The sequence below is a fragment of the Lampetra fluviatilis genome, unplaced genomic scaffold, assembly GCF_964198595.1.
Source record: "Lampetra fluviatilis unplaced genomic scaffold, kcLamFluv1.1 SCAFFOLD_391, whole genome shotgun sequence".
Taxonomy (NCBI): Eukaryota; Metazoa; Chordata; class Hyperoartia; order Petromyzontiformes; family Petromyzontidae; genus Lampetra; species Lampetra fluviatilis.
The window spans coordinates 17,746-27,500 of record NW_027621593.1 but is presented as its reverse complement, the minus strand read 5'-3'; the positions used below and the strand labels follow the sequence as shown (position 1 = coordinate 27,500).

The window sequence follows — 9,755 nt, the reverse complement described above, 5'->3', positions numbered from 1 at the left end:
CCAGCCAGATTGCAGGCAAGATGCCACCCAGATTGCAGGCAAGATGCCAGCCAGATTGCAGGCAAGATGCCAGCCAGATTGCAGGCAAGTTGCCAGCCAGATTGCAGGCAAGATGCCACCCAGATTGCAGGCAAGATGCCAGCCAGATTGCAGGCAAGATGCCACCCAGATTGCAGGCAAGATGCCAGCCAGATTGCAGGCAAGATGCCACCCAGATTGCAGGCAAGATGCCAGCCAGATTGCAGGCAAGATGCCACCCAGATTGCAGGCAAGTTGCCAGCCAGATTGCAGGCAAGATGCCACCCAGATTGCAGGCAAGTTGCCAGCCAGATTGCAGGCAAGATGCCACCCAGATTGCAGGCAAGATGCCAGCCAGATTGCAGGCAAGATGCCACCCAGATTGCAGGCAAGTTGCCAGCCAGATTGCAGGCAAGATGCCACCCAGATTGCAGGCAAGATGCCACCCAGATTGCAGGCAAGACGCCAGCCAGATTGCAGGCAAGACGCCAGCCAGATTGCAGGCAAGACGCCAGCCAGATTGCAGGCAAGACGCCACCCAGATTGCAGGCAAGACGCCAGCCAGATTGCAGGCAAGACGCCAGCCAGATTGCAGGCAAGACGCCAGCCAGATTGCAGGCAAGACGCCAGCCAGATTGCAGGCAAGACGCCAGCCAGATTGCAGGCAAGACGCCAGCCAGATTGCAGGCAAGATGCCAGCCAGATTGCAGGCAAGACGCCAGCCAGATTGCAGGCAAGACGCCAGCCAGATTGCAGGCAAGACGCCAGCCAGATTGCAGGCAAGACGCCAGCCAGATTGCAGGCAAGACGCCAGCCAGATTGCAGGCAAGACGCCAGCCAGATTGCAGGCAAGACGCCAGCCAGATTGCAGGCAAGATGCCAGCCAGATTGCAGGCAAGACGCCAGCCAGATTGCAGGCAAGACGCCAGCCAGATTGCAGGCAAGATGCCAGCCAGATTGCAGGCAAGACGCCAGCCAGATTGCAGGCAAGATGCCACCCAGATTGCAGGCAAGATGCCACCCAGATTGCAGGCAAGATGCCACCCAGATTGCAGGCAAGACGCCAGCCAGATTGCAGGCAAGATGCCAGCCAGATTGCAGGCAAGACGCCAGCCAGATTGCAGGCAAGATGCCAGCCAGATTGCAGGCAAGACGCCAGCCAGATTGCAGGCAAGACGCCAGCCAGATTGCAGGCAAGACGCCAGCCAGATTGCAGGCAAGACGCCAGCCAGATTGCAGGCAAGACGCCAGCCAGATTGCAGGCAAGATGCCAGCCAGATTGCAGGCAAGACGCCAGCCAGATTGCAGGCAAGACGCCAGCCAGATTGCAGGCAAGACGCCAGCCAGATTGCAGGCAAGACGCCAGCCAGATTGCAGGCAAGACGCCAGCCAGATTGCAGGCAAGACGCCAGCCAGATTGCAGGCAAGACGCCAGCCAGATTGCAGGCAAGATGCCAGCCAGATTGCAGGCAAGATGCCAGCCAGATTGCAGGCAAGATGCCAGCCAGATTGCAGGCAAGATGCCAGCCAGATTGCAGGCAAGATGCCAGCCAGATTGCAGGCAAGATGCCAGCCAGATTGCAGGCAAGATGCCAGCCAGATTGCAGGCAAGATGCCAGCCAGATTGCAGGCAAGATGCCAGCCAGATTGCAGGCAAGATGCCAGCCAGATTGCAGGCAAGATGCCAGCCAGATTGCAGGCAAGATGCCAGCCAGATTGCAGGCAAGATGCCAGCCAGATTGCAGGCAAGATGCCAGCCAGATTGCAGGCAAGACGCCAGCCAGATTGCAGGCAAGATGCCAGCCAGATTGCAGGCAAGACGCCAGCCAGATTGCAGGCAAGACGCCACCCAGATTGCAGGCAAGACGCCAGCCAGATTGCAGGCAAGATGCCAGCCAGATTGCAGGCAAGATGCCAGCCAGATTGCAGGCAAGATGCCAGCCAGATTGCAGGCAAGATGCCAGCCAGATTGCAGGCAAGATGCCAGCCAGATTGCAGGCAAGATGCCAGCCAGATTGCAGGCAAGATGCCAGCCAGATTGCAGGCAAGATGCCAGCCAGATTGCAGGCAAGATGCCAGCCAGATTGCAGGCAAGACGCCAGCCAGATTGCAGGCAAGATGCCAGCCAGATTGCAGGCAAGATGCCAGCCAGATTGCAGGCAAGATGCCAGCCAGATTGCAGGCAAGATGCCAGCCAGATTGCAGGCAAGATGCCAGCCAGATTGCAGGCAAGACGCCAGCCAGATTGCAGGCAAGATGCCAGCCAGATTGCAGGCAAGATGCCAGCCAGATTGCAGGCAAGATGCCAGCCAGATTGCAGGCAAGATGCCAGCCAGATTGCAGGCAAGATGCCAGCCAGATTGCAGGCAAGATGCCAGCCAGATTGCAGGCAAGATGCCAGCCAGATTGCAGGCAAGATGCCAGCCAGATTGCAGGCAAGATGCCAGCCAGATTGCAGGCAAGACGCCAGCCAGATTGCAGGCAAGATGCCAGCCAGATTGCAGGCAAGATGCCAGCCAGATTGCAGGCAAGATGCCACCCAGATTGCAGGCAAGACGCCAGCCAGATTGCAGGCAAGATGCCAGCCAGATTGCAGGCAAGATGCCAGCCAGATTGCAGGCAAGACGCCAGCCAGATTGCAGGCAAGACGCCAGCCAGATTGCAGGCAAGATGCCAGCCAGATTGCAGGCAAGACGCCAGCCAGATTGCAGGCAAGATGCCAGCCAGATTGCAGGCAAGATGCCAGCCAGATTGCAGGCAAGACGCCAGCCAGATTGCAGGCAAGACGCCAGCCAGATTGCAGGCAAGATGCCAGCCAGATTGCAGGCAAGACGCCAGCCAGATTGCAGGCAAGATGCCACCCAGATTGCAGGCAAGATGCCACCCAGATTGCAGGCAAGATGCCAGCCAGATTGCAGGCAAGATGCCAGCCAGATTGCAGGCAAGATGCCAGCCAGATTGCAGGCAAGATGCCAGCCAGATTGCAGGCAAGACGCCAGCCAGATTGCAGGCAAGATGCCAGCCAGATTGCAGGCAAGATGCCAGCCAGATTGCAGGCAAGATGCCAGCCAGATTGCAGGCAAGATGCCACCCAGATTGCAGGCAAGACGCCAGCCAGATTGCAGGCAAGATACCAGCCAGATTGCAGACAAGACGCCAGCCAGATTGCAGGCAAGATACCACCCAGATTGCAGGCAAGACGCCAGCCAGATTGCAGGCAAGATGCCAGCCAGATTGCAGGCAAGACGCCAGCCAGATTGCAGGCAAGATGCCACCCAGATTGCAGGCAAGATGCCACCCAGATTGCAGGCGATATACCAGCCAGATTGCAGGCAAGATGCCAGCCAGATTGCAGGCAAGACGCCACCCAGATTGCAGGCAAGACGCCAGCCAGATTGCAGGCAAGATGCCAGCCAGATTGCAGGCAAGACGCCAGCCAGATTGCAGGCAAGACGCCAGCCAGATTGCAGGCAAGATGCCAGCCAGATTGCAGGCAAGACGCCAGCCAGATTGCAGGCAAGATGCCAGCCAGATTGCAGGCAAGATGCCAGCCAGATTGCAGGCAAGATGCCAGCCAGATTGCAGGCAAGATGCCAGCCAGATTGCAGGCAAGATGCCAGCCAGATTGCAGGCAAGACGCCAGCCAGATTGCAGGCAAGACGCCAGCCAGATTGCAGGCAAGATGCCAGCCAGATTGCAGGCAAGACGCCAGCCAGATTGCAGGCAAGATGCCAGCCAGATTGCAGGCAAGATGCCAGCCAGATTGCAGGCAAGATGCCACCCAGATTGCAGGCAAGACGCCAGCCAGATTGCAGGCAAGACGCCAGCCAGATAGGGGTGCCAACTGGTATCTGGTTGACTATCTGTTGGGTGAGCGGGTGGGCGAGCGGGTGGGCGAGCGGGTGGGCGAGCGGGTGGGCGAGCGGGTGGGTGGAGCGGGTGGGTGGAGCGGGCGGGTGGGCGAGCGGGTGGGTGGAGCGGGTGGGCGAGCGGGTGGGTGGTGGTGCGAGCGTGTGGGGGGCGTGGGGCTTGTGTCTGGGTTTTAGTCACTGTGAGAGAATTGTTTTATCCGCTTTGTAAATAAAAACACTTCCTGTGTCCTGTCATGGCCACGCGGCAGCAGCGAGTGACTCTTCTGTCGTCGTGTGTGTGTGTGTGTGTATGTTTGTGTGTGTGTCTGTATGTGTGTGTGTGTATGTTTGTGTGTGTCTGTGTGGGTGTGTGTGTGTGTGTATGTTTGTGTGTGTCTGTATGTGTCTCTGTGTGTCTGTGTGTATTTGTGTGTCTCTGTGTGTGTGTCTGTGTGTGTCTCTCTGTGTGTGTGTGTCTCTCTGTGTGAGTCTCTGTGTCTCTGTGTGTGTGTGTGTCTCTGTGTGTGTGTGTCTCTGTGTGTGTGTCTCTGTGTGAGTCTCTGTGTGTCTCTCTGTGTGTGTGTCTGTGTGTGTGTGTCTCTGTGTGTGTGTCTGTGTGTGAGTCTCTGTGTGTCTCTGTGTCTGTGTGTGTGTGTCTCTGTGTGTGTGTGTGTCTCTGTGTGTGCCCGAATCGCTCCCAGTGCCCTCACCTAGGGGGGGCGGCCCCCCCAAACCCTGAGGCACACGCCGTGGTCGTTCGCTCGCTCGCTCTGCCAGCCAGAGATAGCCGGCCAGAGATAACAGCCGAATAGCCAGGCGATATACCAGCCAGATTGCAGGCAAGATGCCAGCCAGATTGCAGGCAAGATGCCACCCAGATTGCAGGCAAGATGCCACCCAGATTGCAGGCGATATACCAGCCAGATTGCAGGCAAGATGCCACCCAGATTGCAAGCAAGATGCCACCCAGATTGCAGGCAAGATGCCACCCAGATTGCAGGCGATATACCAGCCAGATTGCAGGCAAGATGCCAGCCAGATTGCAGGCAAGATGCCAGCCAGATTGCAGGCAAGATGCCAGCCAGATTGCAGGCAAGATGCCAGCCAGATTGCAGGCAAGATGCCACCCAGATTGCAGGCAAGATGCCAGCCAGATTGCAGGCAAGATGCCAGCCAGATTGCAGGCAAGATGCCAGCCAGATTGCAGGCAAGACGCCAGCCAGATTGCAGGCAAGATGCCAGCCAGATTGCAGGCAAGATGCCAGCCAGATTGCAGGCGATATACCAGCCAGATTGCAGGCAAGATGCCAGCCAGATTGCAGGCAAGATGCCAGCCAGATTGCAGGCAAGATGCCAGCCAGATTGCAGGCAAGATGCCACCCAGATTGCAGGCAAGATGCCAGCCAGATTGCAGGCAAGACGCCAGCCAGATTGCAGGCAAGACGCCACCCAGATTGCAGGCAAGATGCCAGCCAGATTGCAGGCAAGATGCCAGCCAGATTGCAGGCAAGATGCCAGCCAGATTGCAGGCAAGATGCCAGCCAGATTGCAGGCAAGACGCCAGCCAGATTGCAGGCAAGATGCCACCCAGATTGCAGGCGATATACCAGCCAGATTGCAGGCAAGATGCCAGCCAGATTGCAGGCAAGATGCCAGCCAGATTGCAGGCAAGATGCCAGCCAGATTGCAGGCAAGATGCCAGCCAGATTGCAGGCAAGATGCCACCCAGATTGCAGGCAAGATGCCAGCCAGATTGCAGGCAAGATGCCAGCCAGATTGCAGGCAAGATGCCAGCCAGATTGCAGGCAAGACGCCAGCCAGATTGCAGGCAAGATGCCAGCCAGATTGCAGGCAAGATGCCAGCCAGATTGCAGGCGATATACCAGCCAGATTGCAGGCAAGATGCCAGCCAGATTGCAGGCAAGATGCCAGCCAGATTGCAGGCAAGATGCCAGCCAGATTGCAGGCAAGATGCCACCCAGATTGCAGGCAAGATGCCAGCCAGATTGCAGGCAAGACGCCAGCCAGATTGCAGGCAAGATGCCACCCAGATTGCAGGCAAGATGCCAGCCAGATTGCAGGCGATATACCAGCCAGATTGCAGGCAAGATGCCAGCCAGATTGCAGGCAAGATGCCAGCCAGATTGCAGGCAAGATGCCAGCCAGATTGCAGGCAAGATGCCAGCCAGATTGCAGGCAAGATGCCAGCCAGATTGCAGGCAAGACGCCAGCCAGATTGCAGGCAAGATGCCAGCCAGATTGCAGGCGATATACCAGCCAGATTGCAGGCAAGATGCCAGCCAGATTGCAGGCAAGATGCCAGCCAGATTGCAGGCAAGATGCCAGCCAGATTGCAGGCAAGACGCCAGCCAGATTGCAGGCAAGACGCCAGCCAGATTGCAGGCAAGACGCCAGCCAGATTGCAGGCAAGATGCCAGCCAGATTGCAGGCAAGACGCCAGCCAGATTGCAGGCGATATACCAGCCAGATTGCAGGCAAGACGCCAGCCAGATTGCAGGCAAGATGCCAGCCAGATTGCAGGCAAGATGCCAGCCAGATTGCAGGCAAGATGCCACCCAGATTGCAGGCAAGATGCCAGCCAGATTGCAGGCAAGACGCCAGCCAGATTGCAGACAAGATGCCAGCCAGATTGCAGGCAAGATGTCACCCAGATTGCAGGCAAGATGCCAGCCAGATAGGGGTGCCAACTGGTATCTGGTTGACTATCTGTTGGGTGAGCGGGTGGGCGAGCGGGTGGGTGGAGCGGGCGGGTGGGCGAGCGGGTGGGCGAGCGGGTGGGTGGAGCGGGTGCGTGGTGGTGCGAGCGTGTGGGGGGCGTGGGGCTTGTGTCTGGGTTTTAGTCACTGTGAGAGAATTGTTTTATCCGCTTTGTAAATAAAAACACTTCCTGTGTCCTGTCATGGCCACGCGGCAGCAGCGAGTGACTCTTCTGTCGTCGTGTGTCTGTGTGTGTGTGTCTGTATGTGTGTGTGCGTGTCTGTGTGTCTGTGTGTGTCTCTGTGTGTGTCTCTGTGTGTCTGTATGTGTGTGTCTCTGTGTGTGTCTCTGTATGTGTGTGTGTGTCTCTGTATGTGTGTGTGTGTCTGTATGTGTGTGTGTGTCTGTATGTGTGTGTGTGTCTGTATGTATGTGTGTGTGTGTCTGTATGTGTGTGTCTCTGTGTGTGTCTCTGTATGTGTGTGTGTGTCTCTGTATGTGTGTGTGTGTCTGTATGTGTGTGTGTGTCTGTATGTGTGTGTGTGTCTGTATGTGTGTGTCTCTGTGTGTGTCTCTGTATGTGTGTGTGTGTCTGTATGTGTGTGTGTGTCTGTATGTGTGTGTGTGTCTGTATGTGTGTGTCTCTGTGTGTGTGTCTGTGTGTCTGTGTGTGTGTCTGTGTGTCTATCTCTGTGACAGGGGGGTCAGAATCCTTGTCCTGTGTGTGGACTAATCTCCATCTGTTCCATCTCGCTCCACCTTCTACCCCGTGTGTGGACTAATCTCCATCTGTTCCATCTCACTCCACCTTCTACCCCGTGTGTGGACTAATCTCCATCTGTTCCATCTCGCTCCACCTTCTACCCCGTGGGTGGACTAATCTCCATCTGTTCCATCTCGCTCCACCTTCTACCCCGTGTGTGGACTAATCTCCATCTGTTCCATCTCACTCCACCTTCTACCCCGTGTGTGGACTAATCTCCATCTGTTCCATCTCGCTCCACCTTCTACCCCGTGGGTGGACTAATCTCCATCTGTTCCATCTCACTCCACCTTCTGCCCCGTGTGTGGACTAATCTCCATCTGTTCCATCTCGCTCCACCTTCTGCCCCGTGTGTGGACTAATCTCCATCTGTTCCATCTCGCTCCACCTTCTACACCGTGTGTGGACTAATCTCCATCTGTTCCATCTCACTCCACCTTCTACCCCGTGTGTGGACTAATCTCCATCTGTTCCATCTCGCTCCACCTTCTACCCCGTGTGTGGACTAATCTCCATCTGTTCCATCTCACTCCACCTTCTGCCCCGTGTGTGGACTAATCTCCATCTGTTCCATCTCGCTCCACCTTCTACCCCGTGTGTGGACTAATCTCCATCTGTTCCATCTCACTCCACCTTCTACCCCGTGTGTGGACTAATCTCCATCTGTTCCATCTCACTCCACCTTCTACCCCGTGTGTGGACTAATCTCCATCTGTTCCATCTCGCTCCACCTTCTACACCGTGTGTGGACTAATCTCCATCTGTTCCATCTCACTCCACCTTCTGCCCCGTGTGTGGACTAATCTCCATCTGTTCCATCTCACTCCACCTTCTACCCCGTGTGTGGACTAATCTCCATCTGTTCCATCTCGCTCCACCTTCTACACCGTGTGTGGACTAATCTCCATCTGTTCCATCTCACTCCACCTTCTGCCCCGTGTGTGGACTAATCTCCATCTGTTCCATCTCACTCCACCTTCTGCCCCGTGTGTGGACTAATCTCCATCTGTTCCATCTCGCTCCACCTTCTACCCCGTGGGTGGACTAATCTCCATCTGTTCCATCTCGCTCCACCTTCTACCCCGTGTGTGGACTAATCTCCATCTGTTCCATCTCACTCCACCTTCTACCCCGTGTGTGGACTAATCTCCATCTGTTCCATCTCGCTCCACCTTCTACCCCGTGGGTGGACTAATCTCCATCTGTTCCATCTCACTCCACCTTCTGCCCCGTGTGTGGACTAATCTCCATCTGTTCCATCTCACTCCACCTTCTACCCCGTGTGTGGACTAATCTCCATCTGTTCCATCTCACTCCACCTTCTACCCCGTGTGTGGACTAATCTCCATCTGTTCCATCTCACTCCACCTTCTACACCGTGTGTGGACTAATCTCCATCTGTTCCATCTCCCTTCTGCACCGTGTGTGGACTAATCTCCATCTGTTCCATCTCACTCCCTTCTACACCCGTGGGTGGACTAATCTCCATCTGTTCCATCTCACTCCACCTTCTACCCCGTGTGTGGACTAATCTCCATCTGTTCCATCTCGCTCCACCTTCTGCCCCGTGTGTGGACTAATCTCCATCTGTTCCATCTCACTCCACCTTCTGCCCCGTGTGTGGACTAATCTCCATCTGTTCCATCTCACTCCCTTCTACACCGTGTGTGGACTAATCTCCATCTGTTCCATCTCGCTCCACCTTCTGCCCCGTGTGTGGACTAATCTCCATCTGTTCCATCTCACTCCACCTTCTGCCCCGTGTGTGGACTAATCTCCATCTGTTCCATCTCACTCCACCTTCTGCCCCGTGTGTGGACTAATCTCCATCTGTTCCATCTCGCTCCACCTTCTGCCCCGTGTGTGGACTAATCTCCATCTGTTCCATCTCACTCCACCTTCTGCCCCGTGTGTGGACTAATCTCCATCTGTTCCATCTCGCTCCACCTTCCACCCCGTGGGTGGACTAATCTCCATCTGTTCCATCTCACTCCACCTTCTACACCGTGTGTGGACTAATCTCCATCTGTTCCATCTCTCTCCACCTTCCACCCCGTGTGTGGACTAATCTCCATCTGTTCCATCTCTCTCCACCTTCCACCCCGTGTGTGGACTAATCTCCATCTGTTCCATCTCACTCCCTTCTACCCCGTGTGTGGACTAATCTCCATCTGTTCCATCTCCACCTTCTACACCGTGTGTGGACTAATCTCCATCTGTTCCATCTCACTCCACCTTCTACCCCGTGTGTGGACTAATCTCCATCTGTTCCATCTCACTCCACCTTCTACCCCGTGTGTGGACTAATCTCCATCTGTTCCATCTCACTCCACCTTCTACACCGTGTGTGGACTAATCTCCATCTGTTCCATCTCGCTCCACCTTCTACACCGTGTGTGGACTAA

The 9,755-nt window shown here is 55.8% G+C and overlaps 1 long non-coding RNA gene across 6 annotated transcripts in view; it reads left to right on the top strand.

Annotated features, from left to right (window-relative positions):
- The window catches only part of LOC144955456 (uncharacterized), a 9,161-nt gene extending 2,808 nt beyond the window's left edge, over positions 1-6,353 (top strand). Inside the window, exons 1-5 of one of the 6 annotated variants that reach the window (XR_013641683.1) lie at positions 4,305-4,800; positions 4,870-5,191; positions 5,468-5,996; positions 6,135-6,203; positions 6,342-6,353. This is a non-coding gene — a long non-coding RNA (uncharacterized LOC144955456). The other 5 variants (XR_013641682.1, XR_013641680.1, XR_013641679.1 and 2 more) reach the window with 5 other exon arrangements.
- The last annotated feature ends 3,402 nt before the right edge of the window (positions 6,354-9,755 follow it).